A 27,888-nucleotide genomic window follows, 5' to 3' on the forward strand; every position below is an offset into this window, starting at 1 on the left:
ATAATAAATATGTACAGTATTGGGCTCATAGCAGGCAATCAATAATAGCTATTGTTACTATTATTATTTAATAGTAGCTTATTTTTTAAGAGGATGAACCCATTGATTTACATAAACTTTTTTTAAAAATCTGCCAACAGTTGAAGATCCAAGTTTCTATTTTACATAGTATTATAAATGTTCTCCCCTTTAACTCCTATGTTATCAAAAATAAAGCAACAAGTAGCTTAAAGTAGTCTAACATGTTGCCACCAAAACTAAGTTCAAAACATAAACCAAACAAACAAAAAGAAGGAACAAATGAACAAATTGCTCACCCTGAACATAAGCCTGGTTTCCTTTACATTTCTCTCCAGTGAGCTCCTGACTGAAAAACTTCATGATGGCAAAGACCCTGTATGCCCACGGGACTCACTATGTCCCAAGGGCCTAACACAGGGCCAGGCTCAGAGAGCAGAGCTTCACTACCCACTCAATATTTCTGAATGTTTTTCCAAATACTTACTATAGAAACTAGTTACTGAGAAAGGTTTCAAAACTATTTTAACAAAGCCCTTAAAAGCTTTTCAAAAGCTCGTTCATCTGACAAGATGGACAGCTTCAGTAACTTTTAACTACAAGACTCATTCTTTTGAAAATCCATCCATAAAATGAACTTCTCCAATCATTTTCATTCTGTTGTCCAAACTTGAAAAAGTTAAAGCCAGGGAATCTCTGGGTGGCTCAGCGGTTTAGCACCTGCCTTCCACCCAGGGCGTGATCCTGGAGTTCCAGGATTAAATCCCACATCAGGTTCCTTGCATGGAGCCTGCTTCTCCCTCTGCATGTGTCTCTGCTTCTCTCTCTGTCTCTCATGAATAAATAAAATCTTAAAAAAAAAAAAAAAGTTAAAGCCAAAATGCATCCAAACAAACCACTTTCTTCACTTTGTTGTCACTTTTTAGATAAAGTCAAAGCTAGAGCTTATTTTAAATTTTTTAGATTTTGTTTATTTATTCATGAGAGACAGAGAGAGAGAGGCAGAGGCACAGTCAGAGGGAGAAGCAGGCCCCATGCAGGGAGCCCCATTTGAGGCTGGATCCCGAACTCTGGGATTGCATCCTGAGCCAAAGGCAGATGCTCAACCGTTGAGCCACGCAGGCATCCCAAGAGCTTATTTTAAATGTGAACCTAACAGCTACTACAAATGCTGGACTGACATCCTAGAGGTCACTGTTTTGTTTTTTGTGGGGTTTTTTTTTTTAAAGATTTTATTTATTTATTCATGAGAGACACAGAGAAAGAGGCAGAGACACAGGCAGAGGGAGAAGCAGGCTCCCTCCATGCAGGGAACCCGACGTGGGACTCTATCCTAGGTTTCCAGGATCACACCCTGGGTGGAAGGTGGCGCTAAACCGCTGAGCTACCCAGGCTGCCCTAGAGGTCACTGCTGAATGGACCTCACTTTGTTGTCTAAGAATCCTGAAAGATATCCAGGCCGATTCTCTCCACAATTTAAAACTCCAGATGAACACTAAGGAATGTGTCTATTTCAGTAAACTACTAAAATGATGCGCTCTTTTATTAAAAAAGGTACAATCTAACTAATACAACATTATCAACTATACTTTCTAAAAAAAAAAACCTAAAAAGACACAATGTTTCTACTCCATATTCCTAACACCTGGCTTCTCCCACACAGTAGGTACTTCATATGCATTTGTGAAATTATTCCATGAGTAAATAACTTTTTCCTGCCTATAAAGTTTTCCATTCCTATCTTTAAAAAGATAATTCTTGAGGGCACCTGGGGGGCACAGGTGGTTAAGCATCTTGCCTTCGGCTCAAGTCATGATCCTGGGGTCCTGGGATGAAATCCAGCCATCTCAGCATCGGGCTCCCTGCTCAGCAGGGAGTCTGCTTCTTCCACTGCCCCCCCCCCCCCCAGGGCTTGTGCTTTCTCTCCTGTGCTTGTACTTACTTGCTCACTGTCTCTCAAATAAATAAAACTAAAAAAGAATAGTCCTCTGGGGGGACTTGGATGGTTCAGCTGGTCCAAACTCTTGATTATGGCTCAGACTATGATCTCAGGGTTCTGAGATGGAGCCCCTGAGTCAGGCTCTGAACTGCTTGGGATTCTACATGACACCCCCACCCCCACCCCATGCCTCTCCCCCCGGCTCAGGTGCTCTCTCAAGTAAATAAATAAATAAATAAAATTTTAAAGGATAGTCCTTTGGTCCCTGACACCAACTAGTAAAGATCAAAACATGTAGTTCATTGATTCATTCAACAAATGTTTACTCAGTGCTTACTATGGTGCCAAGCCTCTGCTGATGCCACCCACTGCCCTACTCTCTCAAAAACATTAAATTAAATAAGCATTAAAAAATTATCAACTGTAGGGGGCGTGTGGGTGGCTCAGGTTAAGAGTTCAACTCTTGATTTCAGCTTAGATCGAGATCTCAGAGTTGTGAGACAGAGCTCCATGTTCACCATGGAGTCTGCTGGAGACTCTCTCCCTCCCTCCACTGCACTACCCTGCCCCCCACCCCTCACTCTCTCTAAATAAATAAAAATCTTTTTAAAAAAGTATCAACTATAATAAGCACTATGGAGGAAAAGTACAAGAAGACATGAGACATTAAAAAAGAAGTGATGGGGGGGGGGGATTACTTTCCCTGAGAAAATAAAATCTAGGCTGTATGTGCTGGAGGAAACGAGGTTCACTCACTCCAAGGAAGGAGATGGCTGCTGGCTGAAGCAGCAGCACATGAGAAGATAGAATCCAGAGCCTAGGAAGGTAAGACTGTCTAAGTGAGTGGAGGCCATATCATTCAGGTACCGGGTCCTGTATGTGACTAGTTTGGTCTTTACTCTAGAAGTCACAGTGTATTATTAAAGAAGTTTTTTTTTTTTTTTTAAAGACAAAGAACTCTTATTCATTTGCTCAAATCGCTCTTCCATTCCTATTCCTATCCATCCCACTGAATTTTCCTTACTCTTGACTTTCCTTATATGCCTACATCCTTTACCTTCGATGTCTGGATCTTTGTCTTACTCAGCAAGAAGGCTTCCTCCAAGCTGTCTCTCACGAATCCTAAGACTCTCATCTTCAATTTCTTCCCTCTGCATAGCTGATTCTAATACTGCTGAGTAACTGTGGGCCTTCAGGCCAATTCTTAGGTAAATTCACCTAGCTTCACTGACGTTTTGAACTATACCACAGAATGATTATAGAGAAATTCAAAAAGTGAAATTAGATTCTCGTGCAAATGAGATCCTAATAATTTTCCTACCATTGCTATTTTGAAAAAACTTTTACAAAAGCTTTTGTACTACGGAAGTAATGTCATTCAGCAATGAATGTGTTTGATGTAAAGATGAAGTTATAAAAGAAAAAAAACCACTACTGAGATGACAGTTGTACTTTTCAAGGGGAAATGATCAAACCAGAACAAATGTTTCAGCACACAGTAATTGTCTTAAAGACTGGAGTCCTATTTATATACCCAAATAAACTTTCACTCAAAATTAACTGTCAAAAGGACTCTAAAATGAGACAAAAATTTGACCTTCAAAAAGCAACATCAAAAATTACTCAATTTAGGGGCACCTGGAGGGCTCAGGTCATGGTCCCAGGATTGAGTCCTGCACCAGGCTCCCTGCTCAGTGGGGAGCCTGCTTCTCCTTCTCCCCCTCCTCCACTCATTCTCATTCTCTCTCAAATAAAATCTTTAATAAAAAAAATTACTCAGTTTCATGGGCTCTGTGTTCCCTTCAGTGAAAATGTATGTCTACTCTAGATGAAGTCAGTAAGCCTACTCTAGGGATTACTAAAGATTTCCCCCAAACAGATCATAACTTCTGTGGTGGCACAGTTTAGGCTTTGCTGGAGAACTGATTCCCAGGCCCTATACTTCCATGTCTGGCATTGGTAGGTCCTCAATAAATAATTCTAAACACCTCAAGAGATAAACGCTTTTTAAATGATCGGTCTCCTGGTAAGAATACATGTGGAAATAGAGAGAATACGGTATTATTTAGGAAAATACTAAGACACTCAGAATAAACTTAACTCTCTCCCATGTTCCACTACTCTGTATTTTTCAAACCATGTATCATGATACATCTTTTTCTTTCCGGATTCACATCTTCTAACACTGCCTTCTCCCACTGTCCCATTTTTAAGCTCATCTTTAATGGTGCTCCAAATGGCTTCCACTTGTCCCTCATGGAAGTCTCAACTACAGCAGTAATTCCATCTTCTGTTCAACAGTTTTTGCAGGCCCTCAGGAGGAAATTCACTCAATTGTTCCATTAAACAAATCATTCCCATACTATACTGCTACCAATGTTTAATTCTCTCCTTTCTAGGTCCAAAAATTTGGCCACACTGCTGTTTGAACCCAGAAATATTCACTTGTTCTTTGAAAATTAAATCACTGAGAATTTTTTAAGGCACTCCTGACGTGGCTGTCCCATCTGACTTCTACTTTTTACCTCTTCTTATTCTTTCATGCCTATACACCTAGAATGAGCCTGCTTTCCAGGCCCTTCTCCTCACCGTGTTCATCTCCCTAACCCAGACTTGTCACCACAGCCCTGGTGAGAAACACCTTCAATGGCCCCAAACACCTAATAAATTTAAGACCCACCACACTCATTTCTCAGTGTCATCGTCCCTCTCCCTCCCCCAGAACCTCTCACACATGCCCTCTGATACGCTGGGCCCTGTGGCCCATGAATCTGTCATTCTCCTGAGGCCCCCCCCCATCCTTCCCCTGCCACCCAGGACCCTCTCTCTCTAGCAGACTATCAAATACCTAGGTTCTACCAAGACTCAAGTCCCTTCTCTTCCAGGCATGCTCAAATCCCCAGCATTCCTTACGGCTTTCTTCTAGTTCTTTCAATGTCAATACCTCTTACTGTTAGCAGCCATGGTCTTACCTATGGTGATGGCACCTGGACACACATCTCAACGCTAACAGCACAGGTAAGCAAATTTTACTTTTGTAGTCAAAGCTTCTACCACCACAATGCACATACCTCATACATAAGACTGAAGGAAAATAAGAATTCCCTTATACAATTTATCAACGCATTTACAATTGCAAGCATCTACAAAGTTATCAAAACATCAGTTTTTCATTCAACAGAATAAAAACTACAGGAAAATCAGAAAATATTTTTAATCATATATCTGACAAAGAATATTTCGTTATTAAAGTACAAGACTTAGAGTACAACTAAAAATCTTCCAACTCCCTCATAATTAAAGAAATGCAAATCCAAACAACTAGACATCATTTTCACCTATTAAACTGACAAAGATTTAAAACTCTGGTAACACCAGTGTTGGTGAGATCTGGGAAACTATGAACTCTCAAACACTGCTGACTGAAATATAAATTGGTACTATTGATTTGGCAAGGCATATCCAAATATGCATTTATTTGGCAAACCAGCAATTTCCCTTAGAAATATATATCATGTGGCTAAGCCTCGCAGGACACAGCTGTATGTACAAGGATGCACACTGCAGCATTGTTTAAAACAAAAATACAAAACAATTTGAATGTTCTTTAATGGAGATTGATTAAGCTGTGGTACATCCGTAACATGGAATACTTTCTAACCATTAAGAACACCAGAGAAGCTATCAGCTGATACTAAGGTATTTCTAAAACAGACCAAGATGCTTAAGATGCAAATCTATGTATTCAGCATCATCCAGTTTAAGCATGATCCATGTTTAGCATGATCCAGTTTGCAGGTAAGGGCACAGACCCTGTACATACACACACATCTATCACAATGTCTAGGCACTTTAAAAAAACTAATAGGATCAGTGACACAAGCCCTGGCTTGGCTCAGTGACTCCTGATCTTGGAAGCTGTGAGTTCCAGGGCCATATTGGAGTTAGTGTTTCTTAAAATATATATATATATATATATTAATTTTTAAAAATAGGATCATACTAAACACAAATATAATAAATGTTTAATATATATCCTTGCACATATACACACAGGACACTGCTGGTAGGAGAAATAAGAACTATTACCTATGGAGCACGAGGCGGGGGGTTGATATGACAGCATTCTATATGGCCTGAGCTTTTTTTTTCTCCCTACCATGAGGAGATATTATTTGGTGATCTTTTAAAAACTAAAATTCCCAAGGTGGTAAGAATGATTCCTTATATATTTGATATGGTGTCAGACCCCTCAAATAGAAATGATGAACGCTAAGAAAAAAAGCCTTCTACTCCAATACTCACTCAATCAAGTGGCACAAAATTATCCACAGTCCCATTACCAATACTCTTAGTGACAGAAGGCCAGAAGTCCAGTCTAATACTCCCAGCCTCTGGCCACCAGAGGAACCTTTCCAGGACTCTATACCACAAGCTGACATTTCTCAAACATGCCCTTCATCTTCCTCCAGCAAGGACACACACACCGATTCTTCCCTCCCCTTCCCACAAAGCTCTCTTATTAGCATAGGTGCTATTTCCAATGTTTAAAATGATAGCCAGGGCAGCCCGGGTGGCTCAGAGGTTTGGCGCCGCCTTCAGCCCAGGGCGTAATCCTGGAGACCTGGGATCCAGTCCCAGGTCAGGCTCCCTGCATGGAGCCTGCTCCTCCCTCTGCCTGTGTCTCTGCCTTTCTCTCTCTCTCTGTCTTCCATGAATAAATAAATAAAATATTTAAAATAAAATAAAATGACAGCCAGGGCAGCCCGGTGGCTCAGTGGTTTAGCACCACCTTCAACCCAGAGCCTGGTCCTGGAGACCCAGGATCGAGTCCCACGTCGGGCTCCCTACATGGAGCCTGCTTCTCCCTCTGCCTGTGTCTCTGCCTCTCTCTCTCTCCCTCTTTCTCATGAATAAATAAATTAAAAATCTTTTTAAAAAAATAAAATAAAATAAATGACAGCCAGCTAATTCATAAAAATAAAGTGTTAACCTGATACACAGATAAAGGGCATTCCTCTGGGAATATTTCCAGTTCAAATTAGGGAATCCAACTCTTAGTTTAATCTAAAGAAATGAATTCCACAGTGAAAACTGCAAATGAAAAAGAAAGTAGTAATTTGGAGACCTACCTTGGTTCCTTCTAATCATGCCAGACTAGCACCTACCTATCATCTACCCTAATGCTGTAGGTAAACTACCCTATCCACTACAGCACTGACATGAACAATACCTTTAAAACCTCAACTTCCCATCCTTACATACTCATTTGACTATTTGCTAAAAGGACAATTAAGTGATCCATTCACTACCAATGAGCTCACACATAAAAAACTATTTGAGAATGACCAATATCCTTATAAAATCCCAATACAACTGGTACTTGGTCCACTTTTACATTCATATTAAGAACGAAGAACCAGGAGTCAGAAAAACATACACTAGTCCTCAAGTGGCTCCCTCCAGGGGTACTGGTTAGTCATTTAGTTTCTTCGCACCTACTTCCTTCTCTAAAGTGAAAGAGATGAACTAATATCAATGTTTTTCTAAGTGTTTCTACTGTACCAGGTTACTCAGAGTCCTAATTAAGAAAGTAGATTCCAGAGCATCACCCCAACCCTGTAGATGGAGAAGTATCTGAGTTGGGGAGTCTCACAACTTTGAGAAGTTCTCCAGAAGCCTGTTTGAGAACCATTAGTTTCTCAGGTCTCCGCCTAGATCGAATAACACTCTAGTTCCAAATAATCCTAGATCTTCCACTTTATTCCAATCCACAAAACTTAAGAGGAACATACTTGGATAGTAAATGTATTTCTAAGCATCACTGCTATCGTCCTCCTTGCAACTTCAGTGACTCAAGCAGTTACTGAAAACCTGACAAGATGCAAGTGTCATTCCGGTATTGTTTGCTGAGAGTATGGGTATGAATACACACAGCAGGATTACATTCTAGAAAACTGTTAAAATCCAAAAGCTTAGATTTCAAATAGTTTACATACAATATAGTCACAGCAATCAAGAACCATATATCTAACAAAAAAATCAGTAAAATGTGTTACAGCCAAAATTCATTCACTTCTAAAAGTTTAGCTACATTTTTTCTAATCGGACTATATATATATATATATATATAGCAGATACTGAATAGTGATCTATTTAAATTTGCACACCACGGTTCTGAAGATTAATAACCAGATATGGAAAATAAATCTTATTAATTAGTGCAATAAGCTGTCTTTCCAAGGTTTCTTTCTGTATATTTCTTCCAAAAGATTTAAAAGTGTGACAGGAAATGTTTCATCATTCCCCATTCTCCTCTTCTTCAGCAGAAACAGATTTTTAACCAAACAGCCCCCCTGCCAGAGACCACATATCCCAGCCTCCTTTGCAGCTAACTGTGGCCACCTGACCAAGTTTTGACCAACACCTGTGAACAAAGTCGTGGAATGTGCTTTCCCCACACCTGTTCCTAGATGGTAGATATGGTGGGGAGCGGTCTTGTACCACACAGAAAGTGGTGTCTACCTAAAAGAGGAAAACAGCAAGACAGAAGGAACCAAAGTCCCCTTTACCATGGAGCCACTACATCAGCCTGAAAATCACTTACATGAGAGAGAAATAAACTTGTTGAAGCTATTGTATTTAATCAGAACAAAGGCCCAATCTTGGTTTAAATTTACAACAAATATTAAGTAATAGCTACTTACTAATTCAGTAAAGTTGAAACTCTAATTATAAATTCTTGGGTAACCCCACTACTGAAATTATTGCTACTGTACCAACTTATATTTATATGGCATTTTAAACTTTTGCAAAGCACTTCATAATCATATCTCATTCCACATTCTCAAAATCCTGGGCAGGGCAGCTGGTGCTGTGCACATTTGGCATATAAAACACTGAAGCTCAGAGAAGCTACTTTGCCCAAGATTGCACAATTACAGAGTGGTACTAGGACAGGATTCAGCATATAGGTTCTTCATTCCATCCTCTGTATACGTATACGTTTATATACCTCTGCTGTACTGGAAGCGTGATCAAAAAAAAGAATTATTCCTGTCCAGATGGACCTTACAATCTAGTGGAGAGAGGAAGAGACAGACATTAAATAAGTAAGTATATCTGTGAATATGTATGAATAATAATTACACAGCTAATTTGCAGTAAGAGCTACAAAGAAAGCAGATTCCTACAAGAATGCATGTCTAAGGAACCCTAGCTAGACTGGGGCATTGGGGAAAGCCTCTTTCTGGAGACTCAGCATTCATCCTGGGACCTCAAGGATGAGTACAAATGGAAAGGAGGAGGCTATTAAGAAATGTGTTTGTGTTGGACAGCCTGGGTGGCTCAGCAGTTTAGCGCCTGCCTTCGGCCCAGGGCGTGATCCTGGGGACCCCGGATTGAGTCCCGCTTCAGGCTCCCTGCTTGGAGTCAGTTTCTCCCTCTGCCTGTGTCTCTGCCCCTCTCTCTGTGTCTCGTGAATAAATAAAGTCCTTAAAAAAAAATGCATATGTGTTGCCTCAATCTGCACAAGAGCTCTACAGTAAGTACCACCAACGCCATGTTACAGACGAAGAAACCAATGCTTAGCAAAATCACACTGCCAGTGAGATTCCAGATCGGCCTGACTCTGGAGCCTCTACCCAGCACCATCTCACAGGCCCATACTCTCTCCACTGCATCACACTACCTCAACTGCCATCTATAACTAGATATTATGCAGATTTTGGATGGGTGACAGAGCAGCTTCTTACCAAAACACATATGCTAGGATGCCAACTCTAGCCACAGATATCCATAAAACTTAAAAAAAGAAAAAGATTCAAATCTTGTCACTGGAAATCTGATATACTTAGAAAAATTGCAGGGTTATTTAATGAACAGAGATGTTATGTAAAATAGAGGTGATGTTGAAAACCAGATTCATTCCATGTTAAACCAGTTCCCTAAGCTCCTCCCCATTGATTTATACAACCATTTTAATTATGGGAACATAAAACTCACAACAATTCATCAAGAGTAAAAATCCATTTTAGGCTATCATGATTCATATATTAGATACAAGCATATGTCCCTGAAACAAAAAAATATCTTGTCAAAACTTTAATAGTACCACGTAAACTTTTGAAAATCTCATTCTAGAACAGAGGACGTGTAGCTCTGGTAGAAGGATCAAGTGTCAAGAAGCCCAAGTGGCTCTACATTAGCAAAGAGTATGCCCACAAGGAACCACATCATTTTATATATCCAAAATACCGAAAGTTATCATCTCCAATAGAAAATTTTAATTTGTAATACAATTCTGAAAGCATGATTTCAAAGCAAAAGTGTACCTTTTGAAAACCACTTAGCTGGTCTATCCAATGCAACACCTCCAAACAATGTCGTTTCCATATGACCAAAAAAAAAAAAAAAAAAAAGAAAGAAAGAAAGAAAGAAAGAAAGAAAGAAAGAAAGAAAGAAAAAGGAAACTAAGGCTGCCTGTAGCCACCAAGTGAGGAAACAAGACTTATCTTTAATTACTTAATATGAATCTGAGATTATTTTCGTCCTGTGAACCTAGTATCTCATTCTCACGTCACCAACAATAAATTTTATAGCTCTAGCTTAACACTGCAAGATTTCAAAAGATTTCTTCATTTAGGGGCAACTGAGAAGTTTTAGGTAACTTAAAACAATTTGACGGTTTTTTTTTCCCCAAGTAATTAAAAAATTTTAACCACCTCCCCCAAATTTTTAATCTAAAATTGTACAAGCCACGGGTTAGGAGTTTCCACAGTTTTTCTAACCATCAGAACATTGCCCAACAGTTACAATGACATATAGTAAGAAATCTTTTAAAAGACTATCACTATGCACACATAAGGTGCTCCTGCACACGTCGGTCACACAATACCTTCTGACAGGGCAAACTGTGTTAGTACTAAGTTTCAAGAGACCGTATTTGATAATTCCAAGTAATACCTTTACTTCCAAATAGAAAACATGTAAAACCATCAAAACACTCAACAGAAAGTAGAGCTTCCTAGCTCACAGTTGAAACTACGGACAAGGAATACGACAAAATTGTGAAAATAATAAAATCTTGTCAGGGAAGAAATAAGTTCATTATAAAGACTCTTCCTGGAAGTTTTTGGGATTTGCTGGGTTCAGATGGTTCATTCTTTCTTGGAGGAATGAGAGAGATTGCTTGGGGGTGTGGGTGTAAGAAATGTGAAAGTTCTTTGTAGTGAGAGAGAAGATAACGCTAAAGCAAAAACATTGAAACCTTTATCACAAACACCAAGGAAGTCACAAATGAAGCCCCCCTCTTCTATGAATCTTACTTTCAGTCTCACATATAAGACAATTCCCTTCACGCTCATAATAAAGTTACTTCTTTCCAAATTTTCTTCCCAAAACCAGATATTTGCCAACCATAAACACACATGTGAAAACATCCCTGACTAATCTAACCTAGTTCTTACTTAAAAAAAAAAAGTTTTCAAGCAGTACCCAAGATATGATACAAATTAGCATTTTCTTTCTTTGTATTTTAGTTTCATAACAAAATGCATACCAAAGGTCATTGTACACTTGTGGGATAAGCCATCCTGAATTTTGCGTTTGCAGATAAATACTCCTAGCACTATAAAAACCTATATATGTAAATTCTTTAAATACCAGTCCCTGAATTTACCACTCCCTACCTACCCCCTATCTTTAAGTCATAATAAACACAGTAACTCCCCATAAATAAAACTAACGGGACAAACATCTGACAACATTCTACAGGGGGGAAAAAATTCTAATCCAGGGTCTTTTTCACTATACAAGTTCCCAAACAAAACACTGCATTAAAATGGAATATTTTCATTTATTTTGAATGTTCCCCTAAAGACTGGGCTAACTGGTTAATTTTGGAGGGCAAGCACACAGTAATTCTCTCTTAAATTTCTAATAGGTCCCACGAAAAGGTCTTTAAAATACGGTTAAGAGGCTATCTTACACCTTTATCCCAAATTCCTAAAAACAAAGATCTCACTAGATCATTTAGTCCATTTCCCAACCCTACCAATAATGACCATCCATTCATTGAAGTCTATTCCTTCAAATCAAAACTTTTAAAGTGTGCCTTCAACTTACACAGGGGTAACCTAGAATAATTAATATCTGAGCTTATTCCTCTTATCAACTTTTTATACTGTTTTACAATTGAACTTCGTACACATGTTAACAGGAGTCCTTAACTTTCTGATAAGGTCTGAACTCTAAAAGAATTTGGACAGCCAATAAAAGCACCAGGGCTATTTCAAGACCAATCCTCCAAAAGCACTGGGGTACTTTAAGAGTAAGTCATGTGCATATTAAAAATCTTAACTGTAACTGAGTAAACTTTCTCTTAACTGCTGTTTCTTTGAGACTATCATCTTCAGCTTAAAATCTTAGCACATGAAATTTTAGTTTTGGTCTCACATTTATAACCTATCTGAAAAGATTTCTCTCAAATAATCAAGAGGTGAAAAATTGAGAAAATAAAAAAAGGTCACGCCACTGAATTATCAAAACTCAGAATCAAAATATTAAATATATCCATCCTTAAACACTTTGTATATGTAAGGTGCAAGGGGGTCATACAGGAAATCCAAGTATTCAAAAAATTTTAAATGCCTAAAAATAACTTTTACACAAAACTTTGCTATGACTCATCAATACTTAAATGATGCCTACAATTAAAATTAATTGTGAAGAACAAAACGCACCAAAATATATCTTTTTAAGTCTTTCCATTCAATAACTGTCTACATAGTGTGGGGGAGGGGAGGGCCCGAGAGGGGGAAACGGGAAGGCGGAGAGACTAATAAGTTTCATCAAGAGGGTCTCTTTTCCATCTTTCCACTTCCGCAAAGGACAAAGTTAATTCCACGCTCAACACTGTCAGGGGCGCAATCTCTAGGTTAGAACCCCGAGTCATTACAGGCGGATCGCTGCAAAATCTGCCAGTGTCTCTAATAATCGGTTATAAGCTAGTGATTACGAGCCCAGGCCGGCTAGGGGCTCCAGCTCCTGGAGTCCCAGCTGTGTGACCTTGGGTGAGTCACCGCTCAGTTTCCTCATCTGTGAAATGGGTTAACAGTTCCCACCAGTGGGAAAAGCGAGTGCATACACGTAAAGCCCTGCGACGACTGCCTGGCTGGCTCTCTGTTCATCCTAATCTTTAAAAAAAAAAAAAAAAATCAGTGTGAAAACGATGCTATCCGGGGTATTTTCTGACAACTCGGGCCGAATTCCAGAAACCAAATGGTGCTGGCATCCGCGGGCTGCGCCTAGATTACAAGGTCCGTGTAATCTAGGGTTGGACGCAGAAGGCACGGGCCAGCCAGTCGGGATCCGCTCGCTCGCTCGCTCCTTGAGCCATTTTTAACTATTTCAGGCTAGGGAGGGGCCTCTCGCCGGGCGAGGCGTCGGGCTCCTCGGCGGCGGCGGCGGGTCGGCGCGAGAGCGGGTGGGGGCCTGCGGATAAGACTTGGAAGTTTTGTTGCCGCGGCCGGGTACGCCCGTCGTGGTCCACGCACTCCCGGGCACCGGCGGCCGCTCGGCTGCCGGCCGGGTCGTCGCCGCACCTCGGGCGGGCGGGCCGGCGGCCTCCCCCGCGCTCCCGGCGCAACTTGGGAGCACACGCCCCGGAGCGCCTCCCCGGGCGCCGCGCCTCGCCCCGCGGCCGCCCCGATCCCGCGGCCCGGGCATTGTCCTTGCGGAGAGCCCCGGCGGGTTCCCACGCTGCTGGGGGCACCGAGAGGAGGGCCGAGGGAGGAGCTGGGGGGAGAGGGTGAGGAGGAAGAGGAGGAGGAGGAGGAGGAGGAGGAGGAGGAGGAAGACAACCTCCTCCCCTCCGCCCGGGCGACCAGTGAAGGTCTGGCGCTTCCCGGCCCCCCCCGCCCGCCGGCCCCGGCTCCGGCCCCGGGAGGCCGCGGCCCCGGCTCCCGCCCGCCGCAACTTTGCCCTCCGCTCGCCCGCGCCCGCCTCTCCTCCGGGACCGGGCCTGCCGGGCTCCCTCCCCCGGCGACCGGCCGCGGGCCGCGGGGCGCGGGCGCCTCCTCCTAAAATGGCAGGTCCCTCCCTCCGCCCGGCCGGCCTCGGCGCGGGCCCGGCTGCAGGCCGCGGGGGGGGGGGGGGGAGCCGGGCGCCGGGCCGGACACTCACCGGGACGATGGCGGGGCGCTCGCGCCGCTCCCTCCGGTGAGTCTCAGCCTCGGGCTCCCGCCGCTGCGCTCCCGCCGCGGCCTCCGCAGCCAGCGCCGCCCCGGCCGCCTGTCTCTCCGCCCCCGGCGCTCCCGGCGCTGCCGGCGCTCCCGGCCGAGCCGCAGCCTTCGCAGTCCGTGTCCGGCTCCGCGGTTCCAGCGGCGCCCGGGGCCGGGGAGGCGGCAGCCCCCTCCCCGGCAAATACCGCAGTCCCCGGACCCCGGCTCCCGGCGGCGGGGCCGCGCGGCCCGGCCCGGCGCGGAGGGCGGCGGCGAGGCCGGGCGCCGAGTGGCGGCCGCTCCCGGCGGCTTCTTCCCGACGAGGATTTTTGTAAATCGCACAAAATGGCGCGCGCTCCAAACCTGCGCAGCCAGAAGCGCCGGGGCCCGAGCGGCGGCGGCGGCGGCGGCGGCGGCGGCGGCGGCTCCTCCGCCAGGAGAGCCCGAACCGCCCGCCCCCGAGTCCCCGCACAGACAGACAGACACACACTCACACACACGCACGCACGCACACGCTCACTCACACACACACTCTCACACTCACACCGGTCCCGCCCGCTCGCCGGCGGCGGCGGCGGCGGCGGCGGCGGCGGCGGCGGCAGCGGCACCAACAGCAGCAGCAGGAACAGCAGCAGCAGAAGCGGCGGCGGCGGCGGCGGCGGCGGCGCCCGCACCCCCCGCTCGAGGTGTCCGCTCCCTGAGCCCGACCTGGGCCGCGATCAGCAGCAGCGACGGCAGCAGTCTCCCCGGATCCCCCCGCCGCTCTTGCCGCCGCCACCCCCGCCTCACTCCAATGGGGCTTTTTATTATTATTCGGGCGGGAAGCGAAAGGGTTTAAAAAAAAACCAACCAACAAAATGGCGACGGACCGACCCGGTCGCTATAGCAACTGTCAATCAAAACGCAAAACCCCGGCTGACGTGCTGACGTCCTCCTCCCGCCCCCCCGGCCCCAAGCCGGCGGGCGGGGCCTGTTGCTCGGGCAACGGCAGATTCCGTTCCCTCCTTTCCCTCTCCCCCGACGTCCCTAACCAACCACCCAACCCCCTCAGGTCACGTGAAGGATAAATTCGGAGCTCGGGCCCGCTACGAGTGTCAGAGGAGGGCGCGTGATTCGCTCGGGGGAGGGGAGAAGAGGGGGACGGCCGGGCCGAGGGAGGGAAGGGAAGGGAAGGGAAGGGGAAGGGGGGGCGAGGCGGCGGCCCGGCCTGTGCGCGAGCGCCCGCCGCCTCCCCGGCCTCCCGGCCGCGCCCCGCCCCGCGCCCGCGCCCGCGCCCGCGCCCGCGCCGACTGCGGCCCGGGGAGCGCGCGCGGCCTCCGCGCCGCCGCCCCCGGAACCCCGCGCTTCCGCGTCGTGCGCCCGCAGCCCCGCCCGCGCCGGGGGTGGGGGTGGGGGAGGGGAGGGAGCGCGGGGGGCGCGGGCTCTGCGGCCGCGCGGGGACCCGGGCCGCCCGCCCACCCGCCCGCGCCGCGGCCCCGGGGCTCTCACCTTGGTCCCCGGGGAGCGCGCCGGCCGCGGGAGGGCGGCCCGGGGGCGCACGGCCGCGCGTCTCAGCTGTTCTTCGAAGGGCTCGCGTGCCCCCCTCGCCGGAAAATGCCCACGGAGGCCGCGGCGGGGGTGGGGGAGCGGCCGCCTCCGCGTTTCAGACATCTCAGGAATTCCGGACGCTTCGCCCGAATCCGGGATGCCCCTGCGGCTGACACCTTGATTAAACCCTGCCTCTCGGTTGGTGCAGCAGCCAATGCCGGCGATCACATATTATGCACGCAAGCATCATACAAACTTTCTTGAGGCTGTGCACGCTCTCCCAGGCTCTGCCACCTATCTCAGACCCCTCCCCACCTTTCTGGGTGCAGGCTTTCCTTTGCAGATCGGAATGCCCCTGACATCAATCCTCTTGAGCTAGGACTGTATCCTTGCTGCCCCGCTCCCTGGTTTTTCTCTTGGATGCACCATCTCAGCTTCCCCATTCTTAATTCGCCCACCACTCTATTAATATGCTGGGCTCCCCCCACCCTTTATTTTTATTTATTTTATTTTTTTATTTTTTTTTAATCCATTCCTTCTGCGTGACTGAATGTCGCTAGGTGTGCTTCCCAGGCGCTGAAATCTAGGTATGCTCGTAGCCATGCCGTGCTGGCTACTTTGTAATTAGTAGACAGCCACTGGCTGAGAATTGTATTCTGTACCAATGCTAATAAAATGGCACTTAGCAAATGTTACGCCGAAAGGGTACTGTAATTTTTTTTCTACACCAAGTCACTAATTTATTGATTGACGTCTAAGCTCATTTTCCCGTCCTACAGTAGTGTTCCTACCAGTTTTGTTTTGTTTTAAGGTGCTCACAAATATATTAGCAACAGTTAGGATCTTATGAGTGTAAAGCAAAGCCCCCCACACCCCGGAATAAATACTGCTCTCTATGGTGTAAGACTCAAGGAAAGGCACTTGCTTTAAATGATTTACAAGAAATGTTTCCCTCCTAAAGCTATTAGACCACTGATTAAGGGAACAATTCAAATTAGCACGGCCCTAAATCAGACTAGACCTAAAATAAATTAGCTAAAAGGGAGGCAGGCAAATAGCTTACTTCAAACTGTCCATGTTATCAAAAGTTCCTTTGGGGGATCCCTGGGTGGCTCAATGGTTTGGCGCCTGCCTTTGGCCCAGGGCATGATCCTGGAATCCCAAGATCGAGATCGAGATCGAGTCCCACATCGGGCTCCCAGCATGGACCCTGCTTCTCCCTCTGCCTGTGTCTTTGCCCCTCTCTCTCTCATGAATAAATAAATAAAATCTTAAAAAAAAAAAGTTCCTTTGGATTAGGGTCCCTCAAAACGCCCCAGTAATGCAATTAAAATCCATTCTCAACTTGTTTTTGAAAGAAGTCGCCAAGGGTGGCCCTATTAAGGCAAGAGATCCTACCTTGACTCCTCCCAAGCTCACACTTTCATTTGCACAACTTACACAACTCCTTCCTGGCTGGCTCCTCTGTCCCTGCTCCCCAACACCCCACCCGATTCACCAGATTCAGGTCTATCTGAACACTTCAGCATTTGCAGCCTGTAACCCTAGATTGGAGTCAAATTTTTGCTGCTGGTAATGAAAGAGATTTCCATAATTAAACTTTAGGTAACCTGGGGAAAAAAAATGTCTCAGGAAATATGCCCTTGTCTTTAGTCAAACCAATCTGGAAGATCAGGTTGAGGCAGAATCATGAGCTAATAACCATGCATCATAGAAGACATTGCTGGTCTTCATATCTAGAAGGCTGTACCCCTCCTCCCCAACACCTCCCTCCCCAGCCTGACAGCCTCACACAGCATTGATCAATATACTATTATGGCCAGGTTGGAATGCTGTAAAATAGTTTTATATAGGTTTCACCTAAAAAAGTAACCTGTAGGGATGCCTGGGTGGCTCAGAGGTTGAGCATCTGCCTTCAGCCCAGGATGTGATCCTGGAGTCCTGCGTTGGACTTCCTGCATGGAGCCTGCTTCTCCCTCTGCCTCTCTCTCTGTGTCTCTCGTGAATAAATAAATAAAATATTTTAAAAATAAAAAAAAATCAAATTAAATTAAAAAGTAACCTGTAAATTGTACAGGCTCCAACAATTGAACACAGGCAGGAAGCATGCTGGTAGAAAAGCCAGTTTAGTGTTCCCTGGGTTCACCAATGCCACCTGAGATTCTCCCTATCAGACCCAGTGGCAGATGTAGCTATTCATAAAAGTGAACCTCTAAAAGCAAAGACACCCCCCCCTTAACTCACAAATATTAACAGCTTCCATTTCCTCAGTAATTCTAGGGTTTCTCTAATCTCATAGCAATATTACATGCCCATCATACAGATGAGAAAGTAAGTCCTGAGAAACTTTGCCGAGGTCATACCATCAGTAAGTGGTAAAGTCAAAATTTAAATCCAGGTGTAATTGCAAAGCCTATGGTCTTTCTACCACGCCAAGATGGTTCAAGAGTATTTGGGAAAATAAATAAATAAATAAATAAATAAATAAATAAATAAATAAATAAATAGTATTTGGAGCCATGGTCATATTTAATAGACCCTAACAAAATATGACTTATGTCCTTATAAAAAAGGGGAAATTTGAACAGAGACAGAAGTACACACATGGAAGACAAAGGCAAGAGAGAGTGCCTTCTACAAGCCAAGGAACACCTGCAAAAACTAAGAGAGAAGTTTGGAACAGATTATCACTCACAACCTTCAGAGGGAACCAAACTTCCAACACTTTGATCTGGTGCTCAGTTCGGCAGCACATATACTAAAATTGGAACGATACAGAGAAGATTAGCATGGCCCCTGCGCAAGGATGACACGCCCAACACTTTGATCTGGACTTGTAACCTCCAGAACTATGAGACAGTAAATTTCTGTTGTTGAAGCCCCAGGTTGTGGTAGTTGGTTTTTGGCAACCCTAGCAAACTAATACACAGATCCAAGCCAAGATGCCAGGTCTTTTTATTGATTTCACAGGTGTTAATGACCAGTCCTGTTGGTGGCTATACTAAGCCCAAAAGTTCAGTACCTGGAGCCCTGCTGGGAATTATAACCCAAACATACTAAGGACAAACAAACAAATGCTCCTATCTCTGCCCTTCACACCAGGTGAGAAGGTGAACAGTTGACAATCATCCCTGGATGGTGGTGTAGCTGGAAGGTGACGCCCTTGCTCTTCTTACGGACTTCTGGGAGAAGGTCCTTCATTGATCCCTTTATACAAGTTTCGTTTTTTTTTTGTTCTGAATTTAGCAGTAATTCATGTATATCAAACAGATTTTAAAAAAGCAAAATAGGGTGCCTGGGTGGCTCCCAGCAGTTAAGTGACTCTTGGTTTTGGGTGCACATTATGATCTCGGGATCCTGGGATGGAGCCCCGGGCTGGGAAGGATTCAATGGGGAGTCTACTGGGCCCTTTTGACCTCCCTCTGCCCCTCCCCCACCTCGGGTTCTCTCTGCCTCTCTCTCAAATAAACAAAATCCTTGAAAAAAAATTTTTTTTTAATCCTTAAAAAATTAAACAAGAGAGGGACATTATTTAAACTGACAATGGTATTATGTTGTGAACCAAGAAGTTAATAGAGTTGACCCTTGATCCATACAGAGACAGGGGTGCTGACACCCTCTTCCCCTTTATAATCAAAAATTGCATTTAATTTTTGACTCCCCCAAAATTTAACTTTTAATAGTCTACTGTTCACCAGAAGCCTTACCAATAACATAAATAGACGATTAACAAATATTTTATATGTCATATGTATTATATACTATATTCCTAGAATAAAGTAAGCTGGAGAAAGAAAATCTTTTTAAAAATCAGAAGAAAACAATATGCATTTAGAGTACTAAACTATATTTATCAAAAAAAAAAATCCACATCTAAGTGGACTCATGCAGTTCAAACCCACGTTGTTCAAGGGTCAACTGTACTCAGTTCTCTATCCCTGAAGTCAAAAAAAAAAAAAAAGTAATTGCAAACAGTTTTACAATACGGAAAACAATGAAGAAGTACAGATTATTCATAGATATCACCCAGAGATAAATCTTTTTAATATCTTCATATTGGCACATATCCTCCCAGACTTTCTTATGGACACATGAGTGCATACACACACATACAAACATAGAGGTACATTTTATGCCTCCTTTACTTACAATCATATTATGAACACACTTTTCTGTTAATCAAGTAAATTTTAGGTAATTTTTTTTTAAGATTTATTTATTTATTCATGAGACAGAGAGAGAGGCAGAGACATAGGCAGACGGAGAAGCAGGCTCCTCTCGGGGAGCCTGATGCGTGACTGGATCCTCAGACTTGGGATCACGCCCTGAGCCCAAGGCAAAAGCTCAACGGCTGAGCCACCCAGGTGTCCCTTAGTTCTCCCTTTTTTTATTATAGACAAACTTGCATAAACATCTCATGTATATAGTTTACTCATCTGTCCAGCTACTCGTTAGGGTAAGGTAAGGGCATGCATCCTTAAGAAGCTTTGATTCATTCTCATTGCCAAAATAGCCCTCAGAAGTGATTTCACCAATTTGCAGTCCTAAAACTAGTATGCAAGAATGACTTTTTCCCCACACCCGACCACTGTCTTGTTTTAATTTGCAGTTCTTTGATGACTTAATGTTTCCTGTTTCGATATATGTTTATTGGCTATGTATGCCGTACCTGTGTATATTCCATGCTTATCTGGGAGAGAAGTGGGATTTTTATTGATTTTCTTTTACTTGAATTTTTATTTTTATTTTTATCTTTAATTTTGATTGTTTAAACATTTTGCTGCAAAAAAAGAAAAACGGAACAAAGAAAAGAAAACTGGATTTTATTTTACTTTAATTTTTTTTATTTTTAATTTTGATTGTTTAAAAATTTTACTGCAAAAAAAAAAAAAAAAAAAAGAAAAAAGAAACAAAGAAAAGAAAACTGCTCCATGCAGTTGTCAGGCTAGTATACAATATCAACACCAGACACCGTGCATCGCCCTGAGTTATCTGTGGCGGTCTCTGTTCCTAACTATCTCCTAAGTGGATCTACCCCTGCTTCAGCCTCTGCCCTCATGCTCTTACCTCCTCTCCACCAGGCACCTGACCGAGTGCTCTGTCTTCCTTCTCCTACCATCATGAGGTTGCTTACGAGGTTGTTTTATGCCAGGGTGCAGGGTCCTTCTAAGGACAACATTCACCTCATTCCTACCATGTAAGAATGTTTGCGAATATTATATCATGAATTATAGTTAACATTTTGTTTACCCATGACATCAAGATAAAGGTTAGATAGAAAATGTGAAAGGTTAAACAGAAAATGTAATGGTATATATTTTGCACTGTTTTGGAATAGCTTGAAACGGTATTTTGCAACATTTTGGCAAGACTTGAAAAGAAATACACTTGAATATATTGATTCATACCTATATAATAGCTTCCTCGAAATTAGCAGGTTGGGAGAAAATATCCCAATGAAACTGTGAAAAACAATTAAGTACATGGAATTAAATATTAGGTAGAAGGCACAGAAACCTACAAAGGTCACTTACTTCGATGGTTCATTAGTTCAACAGTTCCTGCGTTTTGGCTTATTTTCGTGGCTTTTTAATATAGGTATGTAATGGGCATCATTTAATATTCCCACAGTGTTTATTGATATGTGCATTTTCTGCTACTGTCTTCAACATTTTTGCTATTGTGCTTCGATTCAATTCGCAAGACCTCTGGGTGCTTGTAGCAGTGGTGTTACTTTATTGTACTGTATTTGCATGCTTATTTCTTAACCATCAGTACTCTGAGGGCAAGGATCCTGTATTTTCATGCTAGCACCATATCTGGCTCACCGTAAATACTATTTTGCTTTGTATTTCTTAAATGAGTGATGAGATCCTGCTATTCGCTTCCTCTGTTTTCCTCCAACCCATACGACGTTTTAGGCAATCATAAAACTTTAGGGGAAACTGTCCAGTGATTTGTATAGAAGCAGGAAATGTTCTCTTCTGATCTTAAAATGGATGACATTTCTCTACCACCAGAGGAAAGATTGTTGCAGTCAGCAAAGCCAGAAGAAAATTCAATGGAAGACATACAATATTGGTTTAGTGATTGCCATGTAGCTGGTTAATTCTACCTCTGGAGTATTTCTCAAACCAGTGTTCTTGTACAATCTGCAGTTCACCCCAGGTATCTCCAGTTTACGAAACTATAGCTTTGGGCATTCTCATTGGACAGAGGTTTAAGGAGGCCCTCTGGTTGCTAAGTCTTTTAACTTCGTGGGTGAGAGAGAGAGAAAGAGAGTGTGTGTTTTCTGATTTTATTTTTTTTAATCAACATACAGTAAAATTTATTTATTTTTCTATATGTATATTTATTTATTTATTTTATTTATTTTTCTATATGTATAATTCCATAAATTTTAACACATGTATAAATTCATGCAACCACCACCAGGATCAAGATACAGAACAGATCCATTACCACAATAGACTGTCTTATGTTATCCCTTTGCCCTTACTGTCTTCCCCAACCCCTAATCTCTAAAAGATCACTAATCATTTGTCTGTTGTCCTTGATGATCTTGATGAGTCTGTTAACCTCTATAACCCCAAAGTAAAAAATAATAGCTGCATGCACTGTTAGCTGCTTAAGGGCAGGGCCAGTCAAAAGTCCATTTATGAAAAAAAATGTCCATTCCCACATCTGAATTTACCTCCAGACTTTTATTTTTTTATTTTTTAAAGGTCTTATTTATCTATTTATTCATGAGAGACACACAGAGAGAGGCAGAGACATAGGCAGAGGGAGAAGCAGGCTCCCTGTGGGGAGTCCCATGCATAACTGGACCCCAGAACTCTGGGATCACGCCCTGAGCCAAAGGCACATTCTCAACCACTGAGCCACCCCGGTGCCCATTTCCAGACTTTTAAAAGCAAAAATTATTTATTGCATCTTCTTCTTAAGCATAGAATATCAAGAGTATAGAGGCTAAGACAAAAGGAGCCAGTAATCCCATTGCCCAGATAATTAATGTTTAATTTTTACAATAAAAACAATTCAAGGGCACCCCGGCTGGCTCAGCGGTTTAGTGCTGCCTTCAGCCCAGGGTGTGATCCTGGAGACCTGGGATCGAGTCCCATGTCGGGCTCCCTGCATGGGGCCTGCTTCTCCCTCTGCCTGTGTCTCTGCCTCTCTCTCTCTCTCTCTCTCTCTCTCTCTCTCTCTGTCATGAATAAATAAATGAAATCTTAAAAAAAAAAAAAAATTTCAAGTATATAGTTTGAAAATCCAAATAGATAAAATAAAGAGTAAAAACCCCCTTCTCTTTGTCCTGTCTCCTTTCTCTGTCACAGTCCTCCTTGGGGCTTTGGGGACTTTCTCTCAGTGCAGTATCACAACATTGCGGGCTGAACAACCTGAAGGACTCCCATTGCTTTGGGGATAAAACATTCCTACTTGTTAGTTTGCCACCCAAAAACTTCATGATCTGACCCGTTAGTCCTTCTGGACCTGCTGGGACCCCAGAACATGACTGGTTCTTTCCTATAGCTCCTCTCTCCCCTAGAAGGCCTTATTCCCTGGTCAAAGGTTTTATCTCCCTGCATTTTCACTGAAAGCTCCCTTTCCATTAGCCAGGAAAGAAGGAAGCTCTTCAAGGGCAGAGACCCAACCAACTTGGCTTTTTTTTTTTTTTTTTACCCCCAATTCTTGGCATAGACGGCGTACCAAATAAATGTTTTGGTAAGAAAAAAGCCACCATAGGGATGCCTGGGTGGCTCAGTGGTTGAGCATCTGCCTTTGGCTCAGGTCGTGAGCCGGGGATCCTGGGATCAAGTCCCACATGGGCTCTCCAAAGGAAGCCTGCTTCTCCCACTGTTTATGTCTTTGCTTCTCTCTGTGTCTCTCATGAATAAATAAATAAAATCTTTTAAAAAGAAAAAAACCATCATAGAATTGCCAAACAGCAAGAGCTGGTTTCAGTTGGCAGGCAGCTAAAACCAGGAAATGGTTAAAAGCAAGAAGAATATAGTTGACTCCGAGCTTGAAAGGGGGTGGCCATCTGCTTCCGGGCTTTCCTCTCCCTCCCACAGTGGATGCTCGCTTCCTGAAGGTGGAGAGGCTGGCTGGGGGGGTTGTAAGGCCAGAGGAAGGGCTGCAGTGGCTTTAGTGGAGCACTGAATGAGGGTGACTTGGCCAGGGCATGGGGATGGAGGGGGTGGGGAGGGGGTGGGATGTCACTGTCACAGGCCCCTCTGACTTGCTCTGGTGGTCAGGGGAGAGGGCATGAGGTCTGGAGTGCAGCAGGGAGCTGGTCATCCTTACATGATGCCAAAATGGGACCTTGACGTTTCTTTCTAAACTGTCTAGCCCAAAAAGGACTGGGGTGAAGGCGAGAATTCAGAGTAGAAGCAGAAAACAGGAATAAATCCCTGGGCTATGTGCTTTGCAACTAGACAGGAAAGTGGAGGGTGGAAGCCCACGGTTCCAGGATTCTGAGTTGAAAGGATCCAACATACTCAAGGTACATTAATTCAGACTGCTAAGGTCCTGAGCAGAAGGCACCTGAGACATAAACTCATAGGCTGTTAGAGACAGAAGGACTCCGCCCTTACCTGTCAAAACCCTAATCGTGAAGTGGCTCAATGAGGTTGGAATGACACACAGGAGACCTTATCTGTTAACCGTACGGTGACATTCCATTCACATTAGTCACTGAGATTTTCATTTTCTTTCAGTAAAGCTGGGCATAGGCAATGTCCTGTGAATCTGGACTATGTAGAAGGGATTGGTGACCTTAAAAGTCACAATAGCAACCAGGAAAAAGTGGTTGCAGGGACAGAGAATGTGGGGATCTAGTCTAGTGTCAACCACATCCAAGCTCTAAGGTCTTGGTGGTTTACTGAGTCTCTCTGAATCTGTTTCCTCATTTTAAAAGGGGATTCTTTATCGTCTTTATGAGCCGTCAATCATGATGCAAATATTGGGCCCTGATGTAAATAATAAGAGGATTGGATTCAGATTTTCACTTTTGAAGTCTTTCCCAAGATGTCATCTCTTTCCAAAAAAAATGGTAAATAAGTGACTTATTCCATACTCTCAAACACTCAGATCTCTCTACTATGAATGTAATTAAAGCATTATATTCACACAAGTGATCTAAGCCTGTTTGAGCATCTTCTTGAGCTGGAAACTCACTACCTCCTGAAACTGCCCAGACCTTCTCTGGCTGCCTTTCACCGCAGAAAATCCATCTTTACACACCATAAATCACACACTTTCTACCCACCTTTCTAACTCTTCCCTTTTGGGATGACACAGACTGAGTCATACTCCTCTTAGAAACATCAACCTTCCGGGCACCTGGCTGGCTGGGTCAGTGGAGTCTACAACTATTGATCTCGACATTGTGAGTTTGAAACCCCACATTGGATGTTGAGATTATTTAAAAATAATATCTTGGGGGTGCCTGGGTGGCTCCGTGGTTGAGCGTCTGCCTTTGGCTCAGGTTGTGATCCTGGGATCCTAGGATCAAGTCCCGCCTCAGGCTTCCCACAGGGAGCCTGCTTCTCCCTCTGCCTGTGTCTCTGCCTCTCTCTGTGTCTCTCATGAATAAATAAATAAAATCTTTAAAAATAAAATATTTGAGGAAAAAAGGCCAACCTCCAAATATTTGAAGAAAATTCTGACTTCCCCACCTGGATCTAATCTCCTTATCTTTCAACACTTGCTCATCTGATAGATTTCCCCAGGCCAAGCCCCCACCCCTCAAGTGACTCCCTTCAAGGACATCCTCAAGTTAAAACACTGGAAACAACCTAAATGTCCAGCAGTGGAGCCTCAATTTAAAATTGTAGTCAAAATAGAACACATAATAAAATAATTTTTCATGACCTGAGAAAAATGATCACAGTCTAATAGAAGATAAAGGAAGCTATAAAACTGTAGTAAAACAGTATTTAATTTTGTAATAAAAAGTGCATATATTAAAATAAATTTTGTATGTTTATCACTGGGTAGTAAAATCACAAGTGATATTTTTCTTTTCTGTGCCTTTTTTCAAAATTTTTACAATTGATTATTGGTAATCAGGAGACAAAATAGGTCCTATGTCGCTATAGGTTTTACATATTGGTCCAGGTTTTAAATCTTTGGAATATCATGAAGTAGGCTTCTTCCCACTTATCATTTCTAAAGGAAAAAAAAAAAAAAAAAAGCAAAACATGTAACAGTGAGCCCAGAATACCAGGAGCCTAGTGGACATCCAACAATTACTGGTTTCCTTGCTTCCTTCCCTAGATTCTTAAGGATCACTCTCATATCATCTCTTCTTATTAAACTTTCTCTCATCTGCTTTCTATGACTTCATTTCAATTTTACATGTGACATTTGCTATGCATCTCCAACCTTGTCCAAGCTATTGATTGGAGGTCCCTTATAGACACTGGCTTCAACAACAAAAACCAGACACATCTCTCTATAAGGTAGAAAAGTATAAAAGAAATGTTAGCTCCAGCATTTTGTAGTAATCTTAAGCCAGAAAAAAACCCCAGGATGTATTAAAGCCAGCCAGGAGTTAATGATTCCATCATACCCATAATGTTGAATTAGAATACAATCTACTTTCTGATCACTGGATCTCCAAAAGGACTGGAATCATTTACACTGGAATGACAAAGGAAGCATATACACCATTCACAACTTCGTATATTAAAATTTTGTCAAGAAGGAAGTCCAGATGGTGAGTGGTTAAATATAAGTAAATGGAACAAGAAACTGAGGAGGTCTCAACTTGTCAAGCCAGAACTTACCTTTCTCCTACATTGCCCTCTTAGATGATACATCCGCAGATACAGTCGCCATTTTTTTTTACAAATTGAGTTATCAGTTCCCTACAGTGAAGTGAGTAACTGTTCATTGACTCCACTGTATGTTGAATGTCTACACTGTGACAGATAGCCTGATCATGCTGGAGATACAAAGATGAATTATTTTGGGGCCCCAAATCTGAAGGAGTCTGAGATCAGTGGGGAAGGCCAACGATGCAACATAGAAACTATAGCATGATAAATTCTGGGGAAGCAGGAGTCGGGGAGCAGATGAATCTTGTCTTGGGGAATCCCAGGTCTAGGATCTGAAGCTTTCATCTCCATGTACTTTTTTTTTTTTTTTAGATTTTATTTATTTATTCATGAGAGACAGAGAGAGAGAGGCAGAGGGAGAAGCAGTCTCCATGCAGGGAGCCCGACACGTTGGACTCAATCCTGGGTCTTCAGGATCAGGCCCTGGGCTGAAGACGGGGCTAAACCCCTGAGCCACCTGGGCTGCCCTCCATGGGCACCCCACTGATTCTCCACCCCACTCCCCTACACCCTGCTTTTAAGGATGCAATCTGGAATGCTTTGCAGAGAGTGAGGATGACAACTGGAAGAGGAGGAAAGAGTTTATATAAAGACTGTTTCTCATGAAGAATTTCAGGACATGCCACCCCAACATGGGCCCTTTGGGTACATTGATTATTTCGAGCTGAAGGCACTGAAAAAAGCAGATAAAGGGTGAGGTTCTCTCTGAACCCCATCATCTGCCTGAAGACAGATCCAACAAAAGGACCTTGGTCATCATCAATCTCCTCCCAGGAGTGTCTTCAGAAGGGAACAGGACTCTCATCACAGGAGATGAGACCAGAAGTTGGCACCCCACCCAAACATACTCTGCCCAGAACTGTCACACATCCCTCCCTCCCATTAAGGCTTCTGAGGGCCCCTTGTGCTTTTCTACAACAATTTGCTCTCCCCTAAGTCGGCTACATCCCTCCCCTTCCCCTATGAAGACACATATAAGCTTTCAAATCTGCGTCTGCCTTTGGCTCAGGGCTTGATCCCGGGGTCTTGAGATTCAGTCCAGCATCAGACTCCCTGCTCCTCCCTCTACCTGTCTCTGCTTCTGTGTCTCTCATGGATAAATAAAATCTTCAAACAAACAAATCTCACCCATTTTGGTGTACCCTCTTTTCTCCCTAAGATGCCCCTGAGTGCATAGTATTCTTTTTTAAGATTTTATTTTTACTTATTCATGAGAGACACAGAGACAGCGAGAGAGGCAGAGGGAGAAGCAGGCTCCCTGGGCGGAGCCCGATGTGGGACTCGATCCCAGGTCTCCAGGATCACGCCCCAGGCTGAAGGCGGCGCCAAACCGCTGAGCCAC

General features: G+C 43.7%; 1 protein-coding gene and 1 non-coding gene across 6 annotated transcripts in view; one reads left to right on the forward strand and one right to left on the reverse strand.

Moving 5' to 3' along the window:
* The window catches only part of DYRK1A (dual specificity tyrosine phosphorylation regulated kinase 1A), a 144,352-nt gene extending 129,375 nt beyond the window's left edge, over positions 1-14,977 (reverse strand). For 3 of the 5 annotated variants that reach the window (XM_041735267.1, XM_041735264.1, XM_041735266.1), the window contains exon 1: positions 14,141-14,642. The gene's annotated coding sequence lies outside the window, so the exon portion shown is untranslated. Of the gene's footprint in view, positions 1-14,140; positions 14,643-14,886 lie in introns of those variants that run through there. The other 2 variants (XM_041735268.1, XM_041735265.1) reach the window with 2 other exon arrangements.
* Positions 14,978-18,439: 3,462 nt separating this feature from the next.
* On the forward strand, positions 18,440-18,543 carry LOC121479602. The gene has a single exon (XR_005984764.1). It is a non-coding gene; the product is annotated as a U6 spliceosomal RNA (small nuclear RNA).
* Positions 18,544-27,888: the final 9,345 nt, after the last annotated feature.

Source organism: Vulpes lagopus, chromosome 20 (genome assembly GCF_018345385.1).
Source record: "Vulpes lagopus strain Blue_001 chromosome 20, ASM1834538v1, whole genome shotgun sequence".
Lineage (NCBI taxonomy): Eukaryota > Metazoa > Chordata > Mammalia > Carnivora > Canidae > Vulpes > Vulpes lagopus.